The sequence below is a fragment of the Hyla sarda genome, chromosome 8, assembly GCF_029499605.1.
Source record: "Hyla sarda isolate aHylSar1 chromosome 8, aHylSar1.hap1, whole genome shotgun sequence".
NCBI lineage: Eukaryota > Metazoa > Chordata > Amphibia > Anura > Hylidae > Hyla > Hyla sarda.
Genome location: NC_079196.1, coordinates 116830040 through 116853499, shown reverse-complemented (window position 1 = coordinate 116853499; position 23460 = coordinate 116830040). Strand labels below are relative to the sequence as shown.

Here is a 23460-nt window from a genome sequence, read left to right as displayed (position 1 = left end):
GTGTTAGCTCACACATCACTTGGGTATCCATGGTAACTACCACAACATGGTCATCTGCAGTTTACATCTAGCCCGTGGCATTGAATGGCATTTTAAAAGTGCTAAGGGTCCTGGTGCAATAATCCTCCCATGAGGATCAGCCTCAACGGCTTTGTAGATTGCACTCATGTCAGCAACTCCATATACATTTTTTTTTCTTCATGCTTCTTTCTTCATCCTTTTTTCTTTCTGTCATTCAGACTTTCATTCATTCGATCTCTCTCACTCACTTGCTTTAACTCATTTGTTCTCACTCACTCACTCACTCACTCACTCAATCACTCACTCATTCACTCTCACTCACTCTCACTCTCTCACTCACTCGCTCACTAAGTCAGTCTCTCTCTCTCTCTCTCTTTTTCTTTTTATATATATTTTTTTCCGTCTTCTTCTTCTTCTTCTTCTTCTTCTTCTTCAGACCCTGTCATAGCACTAATGCCTTTCCAATACCACCAGCAGATGGAGACACTCCATTGCAACATTGGTTGTGAGCAGCAGTTTCTAAAAACAAATGCCTCATGGCGGATTTCCCATCCATCAATGGATGGTAAATTTTGTTTTTATCATTCACTGACCACAGAAACCAATGCATGGTCAAGCAACAGCAATGACACACCCTTGTGTATAGGCATGAGACCCTCATGTCATTTAACAGGATTCAGCACCACCCACAAGACAGCTACCTGTCATGTCATGTCAAACCTGCACAGGTGTGCTAGATTATTATTATTTAGTTTTATTTTATTTTTTTACACCAATCAGTGTGCAAACATGGTCATTAAAACGCTAAATGAATAGACGTTCATAAACCAGTCAGTGCAACTCATCATTTTGGTCTCCAATTCTCAAACTCAAATTCTCACCCACGGAGGATTAAATGAGAATCTTTCTTGTTTAACACTGGAATGGGGTGGTGCACTGTTCACTACCCGAAGATACTGCCACATCGGGTCAATGCATAGGGCGACAGAAGCAAGCTTCCAAATCAGCTCCCTTTCTCAAAAATCCATTTAATTTATGGTCCCCAGATAGGGAACGTATGTATCAGTATGTGCTCACAAGTCACCCAAGTGCAAGTATTCACACAAAAAAAAACGTGCCTCAGGATGCGATCTGTCGCAAGATCCTTTCTTTTTTTACACTTGATCTAAGCCAAAAGGCCTAGAGGGGATAACCGGGAAAGGGGTGGACCCAACCATGTCCCCTTCATGAGCACTCACATTACTCATAGGAATGGAAGGAAGGCTGGCAGCCAACCAGCCTCCCATACACTTTCTGGGTGGGTGGCAGTCAGCCACCCATACATACATACAGCACAGGCTAAACCCACATCATCACTTAAAAAAAGGACAGGCGACCATTGCACTCTGATGGAGCATTTAGCAATGCAATCCATAGCCTGGCTTTTGCCTGAACCCCCATCACTCCTCCTCTTGCATATAAGACAATATTTCAGATCTGCATATGAAAACAACACGCCTACCTTTGTTGCACATAGCTGCCTGCCTGTCTCTAGTTACCCCACTGGCTGTAGCTGCGTCCCTTCCGACATGGAATAACACCAACTGTAACGATAAACTGAAAATTAACAGTATAAACCTGCATCATTTTGGACTCTGGTATTTGCTGAATCCGGGTGACCTGACAATCGATGGTGGTGCCGCTGGTGATTCTGGCCTTCTTGGAATCTGTTGGGCCTATGTGTTAGCTCACACATCACTTGGGTATCCATGGTAACTACCACAACATGGTCATCTGCAGTTTACATCTAGCCCGTGGCATTGAATGGCATTTTAAAAGTGCTAAGGGTCCTGGTGCAATAATCCTCCCATGAGGATCAGCCTCAACGGCTTTGTAGATTGCACTCATGTCAGCAACTCCATATACATTTTTTTTTCTTCATGCTTCTTTCTTCATCCTTTTTTCTTTCTGTCATTCAGACTTTCATTCATTCGATCTCTCTCACTCACTTGCTTTAACTCATTTGTTCTCACTCACTCACTCACTCACTCAATCACTCACTCACTCATTCACTCTCACTCACTCTCACTCTCTCACTCACTCGCTCACTAAGTCAGTCTCTCTCTCTCTCTCTCTTTTTCTTTTTATATATATTTTTTTCCGTCTTCTTCTTCTTCTTCTTCTTCTTCTTCAGACCCTGTCATAGCACTAATGCCTTTCCAATACCACCAGCAGATGGAGACACTCCATTGCAACATTGGTTGTGAGCAGCAGTTTCTAAAAACAAATGCCTCATGGCAGATTTCCCATCCATCAATGGATGGTAAATTTTGTTTTTATCATTCACTGACCACAGAAACCAATGCATGGTCAAGCAACAGCAATGACACACCCTTGTGTATAGGCATGAGACCCTCATGTCATTTAACAGGATTCAGCACCACCCACAAGACAGCTACCTGTCATGTCATGTCAAACCTGCACAGGTGTGCTAGATTATTATTATTTAGTTTTATTTTATTTTTTTACACCAATCAGTGTGCAAACATGGTCATTAAAACGCTAAATGAATAGACGTTCATAAACCAGTCAGTGCAACTCATCATTTTGGTCTCCAATTCTCAAACTCAAATTCTCACCCACGGAGGATTAAATGAGAATCTTTCTTGTTTAACACTGGAATGGGGTGGTGCACTGTTCACTACCCGAAGATACTGCCACATCGGGTCAATGCATAGGGCGACAGAAGCAAGCTTCCAAATCAGCTCCCTTTCTCAAAAATCCATTTAATTTATGGTCCCCAGATAGGGAACGTATGTATCAGTATGTGCTCACAAGTCACCCAAGTGCAAGTATTCACACAAAAAAAAAACGTGCCTCAGGATGCGATCTGTCGCAAGATCCTTTCTTTTTTTACACTTGATCTAAGCCAAAAGGCCTAGAGGGGATAACCGGGAAAGGGGTGGACCCAACCATGTCCCCTTCATGAGCACTCACATTACTCATAGGAATGGAAGGAAGGCTGGCAGCCAACCAGCCTCCCATACACTTTCTGGGTGGGTGGCAGTCAGCCACCCATACATACATACAGCACAGGCTAAACCCACATCATCACTTAAAAAAAGGACAGGCGACCATTGCACTCTGATGGAGCATTTAGCAATGCAATCCATAGCCTGGCTTTTGCCTGAACCCCCATCACTCCTCCTCTTGCATATAAGACAATATTTCAGATCTGCATATGAAAACAACACGCCTACCTTTGTTGCACATAGCTGCCTGCCTGTCTCTAGTTACCCCACTGGCTGTAGCTGCGTCCCTTCCGACATGGAATAACACCAACTGTAACGATAAACTGAAAATTAACAGTATAAACCTGCATCATTTTGGACTCTGGTATTTGCTGAATCCGGGTGACCTGACAATCGATGGTGGTGCCGCTGGTGATTCTGGCCTTCTTGGAATCTGTTGGGCCTATGTGTTAGCTCACACATCACTTGGGTATCCATGGTAACTACCACAACATGGTCATCTGCAGTTTACATCTAGCCCGTGGCATTGAATGGCATTTTAAAAGTGCTAAGGGTCCTGGTGCAATAATCCTCCCATGAGGATCAGCCTCAACGGCTTTGTAGATTGCACTCATGTCAGCAACTCCATATACATTTTTTTTTCTTCATGCTTCTTTCTTCATCCTTTTTTCTTTCTGTCATTCAGACTTTCATTCATTCGATCTCTCTCACTCACTTGCTTTAACTCATTTGTTCTCACTCACTCACTCACTCACTCACTCAATCACTCACTCACTCATTCACTCTCACTCACTCTCACTCTCTCACTCACTCGCTCACTAAGTCAGTCTCTCTCTCTCTCTCTCTTTTTCTTTTTATATATATTTTTTTCCGTCTTCTTCTTCTTCTTCTTCTTCTTCTTCAGACCCTGTCATAGCACTAATGCCTTTCCAATACCACCAGCAGATGGAGACACTCCATTGCAACATTGGTTGTGAGCAGCAGTTTCTAAAAACAAATGCCTCATGGCAGATTTCCCATCCATCAATGGATGGTAAATTTTGTTTTTATCATTCACTGACCACAGAAACCAATGCATGGTCAAGCAACAGCAATGACACACCCTTGTGTATAGGCATGAGACCCTCATGTCATTTAACAGGATTCAGCACCACCCACAAGACAGCTACCTGTCATGTCATGTCAAACCTGCACAGGTGTGCTAGATTATTATTATTTAGTTTTATTTTATTTTTTTACACCAATCAGTGTGCAAACATGGTCATTAAAACGCTAAATGAATAGACGTTCATAAACCAGTCAGTGCAACTCATCATTTTGGTCTCCAATTCTCAAACTCAAATTCTCACCCACGGAGGATTAAATGAGAATCTTTCTTGTTTAACACTGGAATGGGGTGGTGCACTGTTCACTACCCGAAGATACTGCCACATCGGGTCAATGCATAGGGCAACAGAAGCAAGCTTCCAAATCAGTTCCCTTTCTCAAAAATCCATTTAATTTATGGTCCCCAGATAGGGAACGTATGTATCAGTATGTGCTCACAAGTCACCCAAGTGCAAGTATTCACACAAAAAAAAACGTGCCTCAGGATGCGATCTGTCGCAAGATCCTTTCTTTTTTTACACTTGATCTAAGCCAAAAGGCCTAGAGGGGATAACCGGGAAAGGGGTGGACCCAACCATGTCCCCTTCATGAGCACTCACATTACTCATAGGAATGGAAGGAAGGCTGGCAGCCAACCAGCCTCCCATACACTTTCTGGGTGGGTGGCAGTCAGCCACCCATACATACATACAGCACAGGCTAAACCCACATCATCACTTAAAAAAAGGACAGGCGACCATTGCACTCTGATGGAGCATTTAGCAATGCAATCCATAGCCTGGCTTTTGCCTGAACCCCCATCACTCCTCCTCTTGCATATAAGACAATATTTCAGATCTGCATATGAAAACAACACGCCTACCTTTGTTGCACATAGCTGCCTGCCTGTCTCTAGTTACCCCACTGGCTGTAGCTGCGTCCCTTCCGACATGGAATAACACCAACTGTAACGATAAACTGAAAATTAACAGTATAAACCTGCATCATTTTGGACTCTGGTATTTGCTGAATCCGGGTGACCTGACAATCGATGGTGGTGCCGCTGGTGATTCTGGCCTTCTTGGAATCTGTTGGGCCTATGTGTTAGCTCACACATCACTTGGGTATCCATGGTAACTACCACAACATGGTCATCTGCAGTTTACATCTAGCCCGTGGCATTGAATGGCATTTTAAAAGTGCTAAGGGTCCTGGTGCAATAATCCTCCCATGAGGATCAGCCTCAACGGCTTTGTAGATTGCACTCATGTCAGCAACTCCATATACATTTTTTTTTCTTCATGCTTCTTTCTTCATCCTTTTTTCTTTCTGTCATTCAGACTTTCATTCATTCGATCTCTCTCACTCACTTGCTTTAACTCATTTGTTCTCACTCACTCACTCACTCAATCACTCACTCACTCATTCACTCTCACTCACTCTCACTCTCTCACTCACTCGCTCACTAAGTCAGTCTCTCTCTCTCTCTCTCTTTTTCTTTTTATATATATTTTTTTCCGTCTTCTTCTTCTTCTTCTTCTTCTTCTTCAGACCCTGTCATAGCACTAATGCCTTTCCAATACCACCAGCAGATGGAGACACTCCATTGCAACATTGGTTGTGAGCAGCAGTTTCTAAAAACAAATGCCTCATGGCGGATTTCCCATCCATCAATGGATGGTAAATTTTGTTTTTATCATTCACTGACCACAGAAACCAATGCATGGTCAAGCAACAGCAATGACACACCCTTGTGTATAGGCATGAGACCCTCATGTCATTTAACAGGATTCAGCACCACCCACAAGACAGCTACCTGTCATGTCATGTCAAACCTGCACAGGTGTGCTAGATTATTATTATTTAGTTTTATTTTATTTTTTTACACCAATCAGTGTGCAAACATGGTCATTAAAACGCTAAATGAATAGACGTTCATAAACCAGTCAGTGCAACTCATCATTTTGGTCTCCAATTCTCAAACTCAAATTCTCACCCACGGAGGATTAAATGAGAATCTTTCTTGTTTAACACTGGAATGGGGTGGTGCACTGTTCACTACCCGAAGATACTGCCACATCGGGTCAATGCATAGGGCGACAGAAGCAAGCTTCCAAATCAGCTCCCTTTCTCAAAAATCCATTTAATTTATGGTCCCCAGATAGGGAACGTATGTATCAGTATGTGCTCACAAGTCACCCAAGTGCAAGTATTCACACAAAAAAAAACGTGCCTCAGGATGCGATCTGTCGCAAGATCCTTTCTTTTTTTACACTTGATCTAAGCCAAAAGGCCTAGAGGGGATAACCGGGAAAGGGGTGGACCCAACCATGTCCCCTTCATGAGCACTCACATTACTCATAGGAATGGAAGGAAGGCTGGCAGCCAACCAGCCTCCCATACACTTTCTGGGTGGGTGGCAGTCAGCCACCCATACATACATACAGCACAGGCTAAACCCACATCATCACTTAAAAAAAGGACAGGCGACCATTGCACTCTGATGGAGCATTTAGCAATGCAATCCATAGCCTGGCTTTTGCCTGAACCCCCATCACTCCTCCTCTTGCATATAAGACAATATTTCAGATCTGCATATGAAAACAACATGCCTACCTTTGTTGCACATAGCTGCCTGCCTGTCTCTAGTTACCCCACTGGCTGTAGCTGCGTCCCTTCCGACATGGAATAACACCAACTGTAACGATAAACTGAAAATTAACAGTATAAACCTGCATTATTTTGGACTCTGGTATTTGCTGAATCCGGGTGACCTGACAATCGATGGTGGTGCCGCTGGTGATTCTGGCCTTCTTGGAATCTGTTGGGCCTATGTGTTAGCTCACACATCACTTGGGTATCCATGGTAACTACCACAACATGGTCATCTGCAGTTTACATCTAGCCCGTGGCATTGAATGGCATTTTAAAAGTGCTAAGGGTCCTGGTGCAATAATCCTCCCATGAGGATCAGCCTCAACGGCTTTGTAGATTGCACTCATGTCAGCAACTCCATATACATTTTTTTTTCTTCATGCTTCTTTCTTCATCCTTTTTTCTTTCTGTCATTCAGACTTTCATTCATTCGATCTCTCTCACTCACTTGCTTTAACTCATTTGTTCTCACTCACTCACTCACTCACTCAATCACTCACTCACTCATTCACTCTCACTCACTCTCACTCTCTCACTCACTCGCTCACTAAGTCAGTCTCTCTCTCTCTCTCTTTTTCTTTTTATATATATTTTTTTCCGTCTTCTTCTTCTTCTTCTTCTTCTTCAGACCCTGTCATAGCACTAATGCCTTTCCAATACCACCAGCAGATGGAGACACTCCATTGCAACATTGGTTGTGAGCAGCAGTTTCTAAAAACAAATGCCTCATGGCGGATTTCCCATCCATCAATGGATGGTAAATTTTGTTTTTATCATTCACTGACCACAGAAACCAATGCATGGTCAAGCAACAGCAATGACACACCCTTGTGTATAGGCATGAGACCCTCATGTCATTTAACAGGATTCAGCACCACCCACAAGACAGCTACCTGTCATGTCATGTCAAACCTGCACAGGTGTGCTAGATTATTATTATTTAGTTTTATTTTATTTTTTTACACCAATCAGTGTGCAAACATGGTCATTAAAACGCTAAATGAATAGACGTTCATAAACCAGTCAGTGCAACTCATCATTTTGGTCTCCAATTCTCAAACTCAAATTCTCACCCACGGAGGATTAAATGAGAATCTTTCTTGTTTAACACTGGAATGGGGTGGTGCACTGTTCACTACCCGAAGATACTGCCACATCGGGTCAATGCATAGGGCGACAGAAGCAAGCTTCCAAATCAGCTCCCTTTCTCAAAAATCCATTTAATTTATGGTCCCCAGATAGGGAACGTATGTATCAGTATGTGCTCACAAGTCACCCAAGTGCAAGTATTCACACAAAAAAAAACGTGCCTCAGGATGCGATCTGTCGCAAGATCCTTTCTTTTTTTACACTTGATCTAAGCCAAAAGGCCTAGAGGGGATAACCGGGAAAGGGGTGGACCCAACCATGTCCCCTTCATGAGCACTCACATTACTCATAGGAATGGAAGGAAGGCTGGCAGCCAACCAGCCTCCCATACACTTTCTGGGTGGGTGGCAGTCAGCCACCCATACATACATACAGCACAGGCTAAACCCACATCATCACTTAAAAAAAGGACAGGCGACCATTGCACTCTGATGGAGCATTTAGCAATGCAATCCATAGCCTGGCTTTTGCCTGAACCCCCATCACTCCTCCTCTTGCATATAAGACAATATTTCAGATCTGCATATGAAAACAACACGCCTACCTTTGTTGCACATAGCTGCCTGCCTGTCTCTAGTTACCCCACTGGCTGTAGCTGCGTCCCTTCCGACATGGAATAACACCAACTGTAACGATAAACTGAAAATTAACAGTATAAACCTGCATCATTTTGGACTCTGGTATTTGCTGAATCCGGGTGACCTGACAATCGATGGTGGTGCCGCTGGTGATTCTGGCCTTCTTGGAATCTGTTGGGCCTATGTGTTAGCTCACACATCACTTGGGTATCCATGGTAACTACCACAACATGGTCATCTGCAGTTTACATCTAGCCCGTGGCATTGAATGGCATTTTAAAAGTGCTAAGGGTCCTGGTGCAATAATCCTCCCATGAGGATCAGCCTCAACGGCTTTGTAGATTGCACTCATGTCAGCAACTCCATATACATTTTTTTTTCTTCATGCTTCTTTCTTCATCCTTTTTTCTTTCTGTCATTCAGACTTTCATTCATTCGATCTCTCTCACTCACTTGCTTTAACTCATTTGTTCTCACTCACTCACTCACTCACTCACTCAATCACTCACTCACTCATTCACTCTCACTCACTCTCACTCTCTCACTCACTCGCTCACTAAGTCAGTCTCTCTCTCTCTCTCTCTTTTTCTTTTTATATATATTTTTTTCCGTCTTCTTCTTCTTCTTCTTCTTCAGACCCTGTCATAGCACTAATGCCTTTCCAATACCACCAGCAGATGGAGACACTCCATTGCAACATTGGTTGTGAGCAGCAGTTTCTAAAAACAAATGCCTCATGGCGGATTTCCCATCCATCAATGGATGGTAAATTTTGTTTTTATCATTCACTGACCACAGAAACCAATGCATGGTCAAGCAACAGCAATGACACACCCTTGTGTATAGGCATGAGACCCTCATGTCATTTAACAGGATTCAGCACCACCCACAAGACAGCTACCTGTCATGTCATGTCAAACCTGCACAGGTGTGCTAGATTATTATTATTTAGTTTTATTTTATTTTTTTACACCAATCAGTGTGCAAACATGGTCATTAAAACGCTAAATGAATAGACGTTCATAAACCAGTCAGTGCAACTCATCATTTTGGTCTCCAATTCTCAAACTCAAATTCTCACCCACGGAGGATTAAATGAGAATCTTTCTTGTTTAACACTGGAATGGGGTGGTGCACTGTTCACTACCCGAAGATACTGCCACATCGGGTCAATGCATAGGGCGACAGAAGCAAGCTTCCAAATCAGCTCCCTTTCTCAAAAATCCATTTAATTTATGGTCCCCAGATAGGGAACGTATGTATCAGTATGTGCTCACAAGTCACCCAAGTGCAAGTATTCACACAAAAAAAAACGTGCCTCAGGATGCGATCTGTCGCAAGATCCTTTCTTTTTTTACACTTGATCTAAGCCAAAAGGCCTAGAGGGGATAACCGGGAAAGGGGTGGACCCAACCATGTCCCCTTCATGAGCACTCACATTACTCATAGGAATGGAAGGAAGGCTGGCAGCCAACCAGCCTCCCATACACTTTCTGGGTGGGTGGCAGTCAGCCACCCATACATACATACAGCACAGGCTAAACCCACATCATCACTTAAAAAAAGGACAGGCGACCATTGCACTCTGATGGAGCATTTAGCAATGCAATCCATAGCCTGGCTTTTGCCTGAACCCCCATCACTCCTCCTCTTGCATATAAGACAATATTTCAGATCTGCATATGAAAACAACACGCCTACCTTTGTTGCACATAGCTGCCTGCCTGTCTCTAGTTACCCCACTGGCTGTAGCTGCGTCCCTTACGACATGGAATAACACCAACTGTAACGATAAACTGAAAATTAACAGTATAAACCTGCATTATTTTGGACTCTGGTATTTGCTGAATCCGGGTGACCTGACAATCGATGGTGGTGCCGCTGGTGATTCTGGCCTTCTTGGAATCTGTTGGGCCTATGTGTTAGCTCACACATCACTTGGGTATCCATGGTAACTACCACAACATGGTCATCTGCAGTTTACATCTAGCCCGTGGCATTGAATGGCATTTTAAAAGTGCTAAGGGTCCTGGTGCAATAATCCTCCCATGAGGATCAGCCTCAACGGCTTTGTAGATTGCACTCATGTCAGCAACTCCATATACATTTATTTTTCTTCATGCTTCTTTCTTCATCCTTTTTTCTTTCTGTCATTCAGACTTTCATTCATTCGATCTCTCTCACTCACTTGCTTTAACTCATTTGTTCTCACTCACTCACTCACTCAATCACTCACTCACTCATTCACTCTCACTCACTCTCACTCTCTCACTCACTCGCTCACTAAGTCAGTCTCTCTCTCTCTCTCTCTTTTTCTTTTTATATATATTTTTTTCCGTCTTCTTCTTCTTCTTCTTCTTCTTCAGACCCTGTCATAGCACTAATGCCTTTCCAATACCACCAGCAGATGGAGACACTCCATTGCAACATTGGTTGTGAGCAGCAGTTTCTAAAAACAAATGCCTCATGGCGGATTTCCCATCCATCAATGGATGGTAAATTTTGTTTTTATCATTCACTGACCACAGAAACCAATGCATGGTCAAGCAACAGCAATGACACACCCTTGTGTATAGGCATGAGACCCTCATGTCATTTAACAGGATTCAGCACCACCCACAAGACAGCTACCTGTCATGTCATGTCAAACCTGCACAGGTGTGCTAGATTATTATTATTTAGTTTTATTTTATTTTTTTACACCAATCAGTGTGCAAACATGGTCATTAAAACGCTAAATGAATAGACGTTCATAAACCAGTCAGTGCAACTCATCATTTTGGTCTCCAATTCTCAAACTCAAATTCTCACCCACGGAGGATTAAATGAGAATCTTTCTTGTTTAACACTGGAATGGGGTGGTGCACTGTTCACTACCCGAAGATACTGCCACATCGGGTCAATGCATAGGGCGACAGAAGCAAGCTTCCAAATCAGCTCCCTTTCTCAAAAATCCATTTAATTTATGGTCCCCAGATAGGGAACGTATGTATCAGTATGTGCTCACAAGTCACCCAAGTGCAAGTATTCACACAAAAAAAAACGTGCCTCAGGATGCGATCTGTCGCAAGATCCTTTCTTTTTTTACACTTGATCTAAGCCAAAAGGCCTAGAGGGGATAACCGGGAAAGGGGTGGACCCAACCATGTCCCCTTCATGAGCACTCACATTACTCATAGGAATGGAAGGAAGGCTGGCAGCCAACCAGCCTCCCATACACTTTCTGGGTGGGTGGCAGTCAGCCACCCATACATACATACAGCACAGGCTAAACCCACATCATCACTTAAAAAAAGGACAGGCGACCATTGCACTCTGATGGAGCATTTAGCAATGCAATCCATAGCCTGGCTTTTGCCTGAACCCCCATCACTCCTCCTCTTGCATATAAGACAATATTTCAGATCTGCATATGAAAACAACACGCCTACCTTTGTTGCACATAGCTGCCTGCCTGTCTCTAGTTACCCCACTGGCTGTAGCTGCGTCCCTTCCGACATGGAATAACACCAACTGTAACGATAAACTGAAAATTAACAGTATAAACCTGCATCATTTTGGACTCTGGTATTTGCTGAATCCGGGTGACCTGACAATCGATGGTGGTGCCGCTGGTGATTCTGGCCTTCTTGGAATCTGTTGGGCCTATGTGTTAGCTCACACATCACTTGGGTATCCATGGTAACTACCACAACATGGTCATCTGCAGTTTACATCTAGCCCGTGGCATTGAATGGCATTTTAAAAGTGCTAAGGGTCCTGGTGCAATAATCCTCCCATGAGGATCAGCCTCAACGGCTTTGTAGATTGCACTCATGTCAGCAACTCCATATACATTTTTTTTTCTTCATGCTTCTTTCTTCATCCTTTTTTCTTTCTGTCATTCAGACTTTCATTCATTCGATCTCTCTCACTCACTTGCTTTAACTCATTTGTTCTCACTCACTCACTCACTCACTCAATCACTCACTCACTCATTCACTCTCACTCACTCTCACTCTCTCACTCACTCGCTCACTAAGTCAGTCTCTCTCTCTCTCTCTCTTTTTCTTTTTATATATATTTTTTTCCGTCTTCTTCTTCTTCTTCTTCAGACCCTGTCATAGCACTAATGCCTTTCCAATACCACCAGCAGATGGAGACACTCCATTGCAACATTGGTTGTGAGCAGCAGTTTCTAAAAACAAATGCCTCATGGCGGATTTCCCATCCATCAATGGATGGTAAATTTTGTTTTTATCATTCACTGACCACAGAAACCAATGCATGGTCAAGCAACAGCAATGACACACCCTTGTGTATAGGCATGAGACCCTCATGTCATTTAACAGGATTCAGCACCACCCACAAGACAGCTACCTGTCATGTCATGTCAAACCTGCACAGGTGTGCTAGATTATTATTATTTAGTTTTATTTTATTTTTTTACACCAATCAGTGTGCAAACATGGTCATTAAAACGCTAAATGAATAGACGTTCATAAACCAGTCAGTGCAACTCATCATTTTGGTCTCCAATTCTCAAACTCAAATTCTCACCCACGGAGGATTAAATGAGAATCTTTCTTGTTTAACACTGGAATGGGGTGGTGCACTGTTCACTACCCGAAGATACTGCCACATCGGGTCAATGCATAGGGCGACAGAAGCAAGCTTCCAAATCAGCTCCCTTTCTCAAAAATCCATTTAATTTATGGTCCCCAGATAGGGAACGTATGTATCAGTATGTGCTCACAAGTCACCCAAGTGCAAGTATTCACACAAAAAAAAACGTGCCTCAGGATGCGATCTGTCGCAAGATCCTTTCTTTTTTTACACTTGATCTAAGCCAAAATGCCTAGAGGGGATAACCGGGAAAGGGGTGGACCCAACCATGTCCCCTTCATGAGCACTCACATTACTCATAGGAATGGAAGGAAGGCTGGCAGCCAACCAGCCTCCCATACACTTTCTGGGTGGGTGGCAGTCAGCCACCCATACATACATACAGCACAGGCTAAACCCACATCATCACTTAAAAAAAGGACAGGCGACCATTGCACTCTGATGGAGCATTTAGCAATGCAATCCATAGCCTGGCTTTTGCCTGAACCCCCATCACTCCTCCTCTTGCATATAAGACAATATTTCAGATCTGCATATGAAAACAACACGCCTACCTTTGTTGCACATAGCTGCCTGCCTGTCTCTAGTTACCCCACTGGCTGTAGCTGCGTCCCTTCCGACATGGAATAACACCAACTGTAACGATAAACTGAAAATTAACAGTATAAACCTGCATCATTTTGGACTCTGGTATTTGCTGAATCCGGGTGACCTGACAATCGATGGTGGTGCCGCTGGTGATTCTGGCCTTCTTGGAATCTGTTGGGCCTATGTGTTAGCTCACACATCACTTGGGTATCCATTGTAACTACCACAACATGGTCATCTGCAGTTTACATCTAGCCCGTGGCATTGAATGGCATTTTAAAAGTGCTAAGGGTCCTGGTGCAATAATCCTCCCATGAGGATCAGCCTCAACGGCTTTGTAGATTGCACTCATGTCAGCAACTCCATATACATTTTTTTTTCTTCATGCTTCTTTCTTCATCCTTTTTTCTTTCTGTCATTCAGACACTTTCATTCATTCGATCTCTCTCACTCACTTGCTTTAACTCATTTGTTCTCACTCACTCACTCACTCACTCAATCACTCACTCACTCATTCACTCTCACTCACTCTCACTCTCTCACTCACTCGCTCACTAAGTCAGTCTCTCTCTCTCTCTCTCTTTTTCTTTTTATATATATTTTTTTCCGTCTTCTTCTTCTTCTTCTTCTTCTTCAGACCCTGTCATAGCACTAATGCCTTTCCAATACCACCAGCAGATGGAGACACTCCATTGCAACATTGGTTGTGAGCAGCAGTTTCTAAAAACAAATGCCTCATGGCGGATTTCCCATCCATCAATGGATGGTAAATTTTGTTTTTATCATTCACTGACCACAGAAACCAATGCATGGTCAAGCAACAGCAATGACACACCCTTGTGTATAGGCATGAGACCCTCATGTCATTTAACAGGATTCAGCACCACCCACAAGACAGCTACCTGTCATGTCATGTCAAACCTGCACAGGTGTGCTAGATTATTATTATTTAGTTTTATTTTATTTTTTTACACCAATCAGTGTGCAAACATGGTCATTAAAACGCTAAATGAATAGACGTTCATAAACCAGTCAGTGCAACTCATCATTTTGGTCTCCAATTCTCAAACTCAAATTCTCACCCACGGAGGATTAAATGAGAATCTTTCTTGTTTAAAACTGGAATGGGGTGGTGCACTGTTCACTACCCGAAGATACTGCCACATCGGGTCAATGCATAGGGCAACAGAAGCAAGCTTCCAAATCAGCTCCCTTTCTCAAAAATCCATTTAATTTATGGTCCCCAGATAGGGAACGTATGTATCAGTATGTGCTCACAAGTCACCCAAGTGCAAGTATTCACACAAAAAAAAACGTGCCTCAGGATGCGATCTGTCGCAAGATCCTTTCTTTTTTTACACTTGATCTAAGCCAAAAGGCCTAGAGGGGATAACCAGGAAAGGGGTGGACCCAACCATGTCCCCTTCATGAGCACTCACATTACTCATAGGAATGGAAGGAAGGCTGGCAGCCAACCAGCCTCCCATACACTTTCTGGGTGGGTGGCAGTCAGCCACCCATACATACATACAGCACAGGCTAAACCCACATCATCACTTAAAAAAAGGACAGGCGACCATTGCACTCTGATGGAGCATTTAGCAATGCAATCCATAGCCTGGCTTTTGCCTGAACCCCCATCACTCCTCCTCTTGCATATAAGACAATATTTCAGATCTGCATATGAAAACAACACGCCTACCTTTGTTGCACATAGCTGCCTGCCTGTCTCTAGTTACCCCACTGGCTGTAGCTGCGTCCCTTCCGACATGGAATAACACCAACTGTAACGATAAACTGAAAATTAACAGTATAAACCTGCATCATTTTGGACTCTGGTATTTGCTGAATCCGGGTGACCTGACAATCGATGGTGGTGCCGCTGGTGATTCTGGCCTTCTTGGAATCTGTTGGGCCTATGTGTTAGCTCACACATCACTTGGGTATCCATGGTAACTACCACAACATGGTCATCTGCAGTTTACATCTAGCCCGTGGCATTGAATGGCATTTTAAAAGTGCTAAGGGTCCTGGTGCAATAATCCTCCCATGAGGATCAGCCTCAACGGCTTTGTAGATTGCACTCATGTCAGCAACTCCATATACATTTTTTTTTCTTCATGCTTCTTTCTTCATCCTTTTTTCTTTCTGTCATTCAGACTTTCATTCATTCGATCTCTCTCACTCACTTGCTTTAACTCATTTGTTCTCACTCACTCACTCACTCACTCAATCACTCACTCACTCATTCACTCTCACTCACTCTCACTCTCTCACTCACTCGCTCACTAAGTCAGTCTCTCTCTCTCTCTCTCTTTTTCTTTTTATATATATTTTTTTCCGTCTTCTTCTTCTTCTTCTTCAGACCCTGTCATAGCACTAATGCCTTTCCAATACCACCAGCAGATGGAGACACTCCATTGCAACATTGGTTGTGAGCAGCAGTTTCTAAAAACAAATGCCTCATGGCGGATTTCCCATCCATCAATGGATGGTAAATTTTGTTTTTATCATTCACTGACCACAGAAACCAATGCATGGTCAAGCAACAGCAATGACACACCCTTGTGTATAGGCATGAGACCCTCATGTCATTTAACAGGATTCAGCACCACCCACAAGACAGCTACCTGTCATGTCATGTCAAACCTGCACAGGTGTGCTAGATTATTATTATTTAGTTTTATTTTATTTTTTTACACCAATCAGTGTGCAAACATGGTCATTAAAACGCTAAATGAATAGACGTTCATAAACCAGTCAGTGCAACTCATCATTTTGGTCTCCAATTCTCAAACTCAAATTCTCACCCACGGAGGATTAAATGAGAATCTTTCTTGTTTAACACTGGAATGGGGTGGTGCACTGTTCACTACCCGAAGATACTGCCACATCGGGTCAATGCATAGGGCGACAGAAGCAAGCTTCCAAATCAGCTCCCTTTCTCAAAAATCCATTTAATTTATGGTCCCCAGATAGGGAACGTATGTATCAGTATGTGCTCACAAGTCACCCAAGTGCAAGTATTCACACAAAAAAAAACGTGCCTCAGGATGCGATCTGTCGCAAGATCCTTTCTTTTTTTACACTTGATCTAAGCCAAAAGGCCTAGAGGGGATAACCGGGAAAGGGGTGGACCCAACCATGTCCCCTTCATGAGCACTCACATTACTCATAGGAATGGAAGGAAGGCTGGCAGCCAACCAGCCTCCCATACACTTTCTGGGTGGGTGGCAGTCAGCCACCCATACATACATACAGCACAGGCTAAACCCACATCATCACTTAAAAAAAGGACAGGCGACCATTGCACTCTGATGGAGCATTTAGCAATGCAATCCATAGCCTGGCTTTTGCCTGAACCCCCATCACTCCTCCTCTTGCATATAAGACAATATTTCAGATCTGCATATGAAAACAACACGCCTACCTTTGTTGCACATAGCTGCCTGCCTGTCTCTAGTTACCCCACTGGCTGTAGCTGCGTCGCTTCCGACATGGAATAACACCAACTGTAACGATAAACTGAAAATTAACAGTATAAACCTGCATCATTTTGGACTCTGGTATTTGCTGAATCCGGGTGACCTGACAATCGATGGTGGTGCCGCTGGTGATTCTGGCCTTCTTGGAATCTGTTGGGCCTATGTGTTAGCTCACACATCACTTGGGTATCCATGGTAACTACCACAACATGGTCATCTGCAGTTTACATCTAGCCCGTGGCATTGAATGGCATTTTAAAAGTGCTAAGGGTCCTGGTGCAATAATCCTCCCATGAGGATCAGCCTCAACGGCTTTGTAGATTGCACTCATGTCAGCAACTCCATATACATTTTTTTTTCTTCATGCTTCTTTCTTCATCCTTTTTTCTTTCTGTCATTCAGACTTTCATTCATTCGATCTCTCTCACTCACTTGCTTTAACTCATTTGTTCTCACTCACTCACTCACTCACTCACTCAATCACTCACTCACTCATTCACTCTCACTCACTCTCACTCTCTCACTCACTCGCTCACTAAGTCAGTCTCTCTCTCTCTCTCTCTTTTTCTTTTTATATATATTTTTTTCCGTCTTCTTCTTCTTCTTCTTCTTCTTCTTCAGACCCTGTCATAGCACTAATGCCTTTCCAATACCACCAGCAGATGGAGACACTCCATTGCAACATTGGTTGTGAGCAGCAGTTTCTAAAAACAAATGCCTCATGGCGGATTTCCCATCCATCAATGGATGGTAAATTTTGTTTTTATCATTCACTGACCACAGAAACCAATGCATGGTCAAGCAACAGCAATGACACACCCTTGTGTATAGGCATGAGACCCTCATGTCATTTAACAGGATTCAGCACCACCCACAAGACAGCTACCTGTCATGTCATGTCAAACCTGCACAGGTGTGCTAGATTATTATTATTTAGTTTTATTTTATTTTTTTACACCAATCAGTGTGCAAACATGGTCATTAAAACGCTAAATGAATAGACGTTCATAAACCAGTCAGTGCAACTCATCATTTTGGTCTCCAATTCTCAAACTCAAATTCTCACCCACGGAGGATTAAATGAGAATCTTTCTTGTTTAACACTGGAATGGGGTGGTGCACTGTTCACTACCCGAAGATACTGCCACATCGGGTCAATGCATAGGGCGACAGAAGCAAGCTTCCAAATCAGCTCCCTTTCTCAAAAATCCATTTAATTTATGGTCCCCAGATAGGGAACGTATGTATCAGTATGTGCTCACAAGTCACCCAAGTGCAAGTATTCACACAAAAAAAAACGTGCCTCAGGATGCGATCTGTCGCAAGATCCTTTCTTTTTTTACACTTGATCTAAGCCAAAAGGCCTAGAGGGGATAACCGGGAAAGGGGTGGACCCAACCATGTCCCCTTCATGAGCACTCACATTACTCATAGGAATGGAAGGAAGGCTGGCAGCCAACCAGCCTCCCATACACTTTCTGGGTGGGTGGCAGTCAGCCACCCATACATACATACAGCACAGGCTAAACCCACATCATCACTTAAAAAAAGGACAGGCGACCATTGCACTCTGATGGAGCATTTAGCAATGCAATCCATAGCCTGGCTTTTGCCTGAACCCCCATCACTCCTCCTCTTGCATATAAGACAATATTTCAGATCTGCATATGAAAACAACACGCCTACCTTTGTTGCACATAGCTGCCTGCCTGTCTCTAGTTACCCCACTGGCTGTAGCTGCGTCCCTTCCGACATGGAATAACACCAACTGTAACGATAAACTGAAAATTAACAGTATAAACCTGCATCATTTTGGACTCTGGTATTTGCTGAATCCGGGTGACCTGACCATCGATGGTGGTGCCGCTGGTGATTCTGGCCTTCTTGGAATCTGTTGGGCCTATGTGTTAGCTCACACATCACTTGGGTATCCATGGTAACTACCACAACATGGTCATCTGCAGTTTACATCTAGCCCGTGGCATTGAATGGCATTTTAAAAGTGCTAAGGGTCCTGGTGCAATAATCCTCCCATGAGGATCAGCCTCAACGGCTTTGTAGATTGCACTCATGTCAGCAACTCCATATACATTTTTTTTTCTTCATGCTTCTTTCTTCATCCTTTTTTCTTTCTGTCATTCAGACTTTCATTCATTCGATCTCTCTCACTCACTTGCTTTAACTCATTTGTTCTCACTCACTCACTCACTCACTCATTCAATCACTCACTCACTCATTCACTCTCACTCACTCTCACTCTCTCACTCACTCGCTCACTAAGTCAGTCTCTCTCTCTCTCTCTCTCTCTTTTTCTTTTTATATATATTTCTTTTCGTCTTCTTTTTCTTCTTCTTCTTCTTCAGACCCTGTCATAGCACTAATGCCTTTCCAATACCACCAGCAGATGGAGACACTCCATTGCAACATTGGTTGTGAGCAGCAGTTTCTAAAAACAAATGCCTCATGGCGGATTTCCCATCCATCAATGGATGGTAAATTTTGTTTTTATCATTCACTGACCACAGAAACCAATGCATGGTCAAGCAACAGCAATGACACACCCTTGTGTATAGGCATGAGACCCTCATGTCATTTAACAGGATTCAGCACCACCCACAAGACAGCTACCTGTCATGTCATGTCAAACCTGCACAGGTGTGCTAGATTATTATTATTTAGTTTTATTTTATTTTTTTACACCAATCAGTGTGCAAACATGGTCATTAAAACGCTAAATGAATAGACGTTCATAAACCAGTCAGTGCAACTCATCATTTTGGTCTCCAATTCTCAAACTCAAATTCTCACCCACGGAGGATTAAATGAGAATCTTTCTTGTTTAACACTGGAATGGGGTGGTGCACTGTTCACTACCCGAAGATACTGCCACATCGGGTCAATGCATAGGGCGACAGAAGCAAGCTTCCAAATCAGCTCCCTTTCTCAAAAATCCATTTAATTTATGGTCCCCAGATAGGGAACGTATGTATCAGTATGTGCTCACAAGTCACCCAAGTGCAAGTATTCACACAAAAAAAAAACGTGCCTCAGGATGCGATCTGTCGCAAGATCCTTTCTTTTTTTACACTTGATCTAAGCCAAAAGGCCTAGAGGGGATAACCAGGAAAGGGGTGGACCCAACCATGTCCCCTTCATGAGCACTCACATTACTCATAGGAATGGAAGGAAGGCTGGCAGCCAACCAGCCTCCCATACACTTTCTGGGTGGGTGGCAGTCAGCCACCCATACATACATACAGCACAGGCTAAACCCACATCATCACTTAAAAAAAGGACAGGCGACCATTGCACTCTGATGGAGCATTTAGCAATGCAATCCATAGCCTGGCTTTTGCCTGAACCCCCATCACTCCTCCTCTTGCATATAAGACAATATTTCAGATCTGCATATGAAAACAACACGTCTACCTTTGTTGCACATAGCTGCCTGCCTGTCTCTAGTTACCCCACTGGCTGTAGCTGCGTCCCTTCCGACATGGAATAACACCAACTGTAACGATAAACTGAAAATTAACAGTATAAACCTGCATCATTTTGGACTCTGGTATTTGCTGAATCCGGGTGACCTGACAATCGATGGTGGTGCCGCTGGTGATTCTGGCCTTCTTGGAATCTGTTGGGCCTATGTGTTAGCTCACACATCACTTGGGTATCCATGGTAACTACCACAACATGGTCATCTGCAGTTTACATCTAGCCCGTGGCATTGAATGGCATTTTAAAAGTGCTAAGGGTCCTGGTGCAATAATCCTCCCATGAGGATCAGCCTCAACGGCTTTGTAGATTGCACTCATGTCAGCAACTCCATATACATTTTTTTTTCTTCATGCTTCTTTCTTCATCCTTTTTTCTTTCTGTCATTCAGACTTTCATTCATTCGATCTCTCTCACTCACTTGCTTTAACTCATTTGTTCTCACTCACTCACTCACTCAATCACTCACTCACTCATTCACTCTCACTCACTCTCACTCTCTCACTCACTCGCTCACTAAGTCAGTCTCTCTCTCTCTCTCTCTTTTTCTTTTTATATATATTTTTTTCCGTCTTCTTCTTCTTCTTCTTCTTCAGACCCTGTCATAGCACTAATGCCTTTCCAATACCACCAGCAGATGGAGACACTCCATTGCAACATTGGTTGTGAGCAGCAGTTTCTAAAAACAAATGCCTCATGGCGGATTTCCCATCCATCAATGGATGGTAAATTTTGTTTTTATCATTCACTGACCACAGAAACCAATGCATGGTCAAGCAACAGCAATGACACACCCTTGTGTATAGGCATGAGACCCTCATGTCATTTAACAGGATTCAGCACCACCCACAAGACAGCTACCTGTCATGTCATGTCAAACCTGCACAGGTGTGCTAGATTATTATTATTTAGTTTTATTTTATTTTTTTACACCAATCAGTGTGCAAACATGGTCATTAAAACGCTAAATGAATAGACGTTCATAAACCAGTCAGTGCAACTCATCATTTTGGTCTCCAATTCTCAAACTCAAATTCTCACCCACGGAGGATTAAATGAGAATCTTTCTTGTTTAACACTGGAATGGGGTGGTGCACTGTTCACTACCCGAAGATACTGCCACATCGGGTCAATGCATAGGGCGACAGAAGCAAGCTTCCAAATCAGCTCCCTTTCTCAAAAATCCATTTAATTTATGGTCCCCAGATAGGGAACGTATGTATCAGTATGTGCTCACAAGTCACCCAAGTGCAAGTATTCACACAAAAAAAAACGTGCCTCAGGATGCGATCTGTCGCAAGATCCTTTCTTTTTTTACACTTGATCTAAGCCAAAAGGCCTAGAGGGGATAACCGGGAAAGGGGTGGACCCAACCATGTCCCCTTCATGAGCACTCACATTACTCATAGGAATGGAAGGAAGGCTGGCAGCCAACCAGCCTCCCATACACTTTCTGGGTGGGTGGCAGTCAGCCACCCATACATACATACAGCACAGGCTAAACCCACATCATCACTTAAAAAAAGGACAGGTGACCATTGCACTCTGATGGAGCATTTAGCAATGCAATCCATAGCCTGGCTTTTGCCTGAACCCCCATCACTCCTCCTCTTGCATATAAGACAATATTTCAGATCTGCATATGAAAACAACACGCCTACCTTTGTTGCACATAGCTGCCTGCCTGTCTCTAGTTACCCCACTGGCTGTAGCTGCGTCCCTTCCGACATGGAATAACACCAACTGTAACGATAAACTGAAAATTAACAGTATAAACCTGCATCATTTTGGACTCTGGTATTTGCTGAATCCGGGTGACCTGACAATCGATGGTGGTGCCGCTGGTGATTCTGGCCTTCTTGGAATCTGTTGGGCCTATGTGTTAGCTCACACATCACTTGGGTATCCATGGTAACTACCACAACATGGTCATCTGCAGTTTACATCTAGCCCGTGGCATTGAATGGCATTTTAAAAGTGCTAAGGGTCCTGGTGCAATAATCCTCCCATGAGGATCAGCCTCAACGGCTTTGTAGATTGCACTCATGTCAGCAACTCCATATACATTTTTTTTTCTTCATGCTTCTTTCTTCATCCTTTTTTCTTTCTGTCATTCAGACTTTCATTCATTCGATCTCTCTCACTCACTTGCTTTAACTCATTTGTTCTCACTCACTCACTCACTCACTCAATCACTCACTCACTCATTCACTCTCACTCACTCTCACTCTCTCACTCACTCGCTCACTAAGTCAGTCTCTCTCTCTCTCTCTCTTTTTCTTTTTATATATATTTTTTTCCGTCTTCTTCTTCTTCTTCTTCTTCTTCTTCTTCAGACCCTGTCATAGCACTAATTCCTTTCCAATACCACCAGCAGATGGAGACACTCCATTGCAACATTGGTTGTGAGCAGCAGTTTCTAAAAACAAATGCCTCATGGCGGATTTCCCATCCATCAATGGATGGTAAATTTTGTTTTTATCATTCACTGACCACAGAAACCAATGCATGGTCAAGCAACAGCAATGACACACCCTTGTGTATAGGCATGAGACCCTCATGTCATTTAACAGGATTCAGCACCACCCACAAGACAGCTACCTGTCATGTCATGTCAAACCTGCACAGGTGTGCTAGATTATTATTATTTAGTTTTATTTTATTTTTTTACACCAATCAGTGTGCAAACATGGTCATTAAAACGCTAAATGAATAGACGTTCATAAACCAGTCAGTGCAACTCATCATTTTGGTCTCCAATTCTCAAACTCAAATTCTCACCCACGG

The 23460-nt window shown here is 43.2% G+C and overlaps 13 pseudogenes; all 13 read right to left on the bottom strand.

The window, feature by feature from the left end:
* Positions 1-947: 947 nt before the first annotated feature.
* On the bottom strand, positions 948-1211 carry LOC130287034 (U2 spliceosomal RNA; annotated as a pseudogene).
* A 1473-nt stretch (positions 1212-2684) lies between these two features.
* Positions 2685-2949, bottom strand: LOC130288070 (U2 spliceosomal RNA; annotated as a pseudogene).
* Positions 2950-4426: 1477 nt separating this feature from the next.
* LOC130289567 (U2 spliceosomal RNA) lies at positions 4427-4690 on the bottom strand (annotated as a pseudogene).
* A 1469-nt stretch (positions 4691-6159) lies between these two features.
* LOC130287032 (U2 spliceosomal RNA) lies at positions 6160-6423 on the bottom strand (annotated as a pseudogene).
* A 1468-nt stretch (positions 6424-7891) lies between these two features.
* Positions 7892-8155, bottom strand: LOC130287031 (U2 spliceosomal RNA; annotated as a pseudogene).
* A 1471-nt stretch (positions 8156-9626) lies between these two features.
* LOC130287030 (U2 spliceosomal RNA) lies at positions 9627-9890 on the bottom strand (annotated as a pseudogene).
* Positions 9891-11356: 1466 nt separating this feature from the next.
* Positions 11357-11620, bottom strand: LOC130287029 (U2 spliceosomal RNA; annotated as a pseudogene).
* Positions 11621-13084: 1464 nt separating this feature from the next.
* LOC130289826 (U2 spliceosomal RNA) lies at positions 13085-13348 on the bottom strand (annotated as a pseudogene).
* A 1472-nt stretch (positions 13349-14820) lies between these two features.
* On the bottom strand, positions 14821-15084 carry LOC130289449 (U2 spliceosomal RNA; annotated as a pseudogene).
* A 1464-nt stretch (positions 15085-16548) lies between these two features.
* LOC130287028 (U2 spliceosomal RNA) lies at positions 16549-16812 on the bottom strand (annotated as a pseudogene).
* A 1477-nt stretch (positions 16813-18289) lies between these two features.
* On the bottom strand, positions 18290-18553 carry LOC130287026 (U2 spliceosomal RNA; annotated as a pseudogene).
* A 1478-nt stretch (positions 18554-20031) lies between these two features.
* On the bottom strand, positions 20032-20296 carry LOC130288068 (U2 spliceosomal RNA; annotated as a pseudogene).
* Positions 20297-21759: 1463 nt separating this feature from the next.
* Positions 21760-22023, bottom strand: LOC130287025 (U2 spliceosomal RNA; annotated as a pseudogene).
* Positions 22024-23460: the final 1437 nt, after the last annotated feature.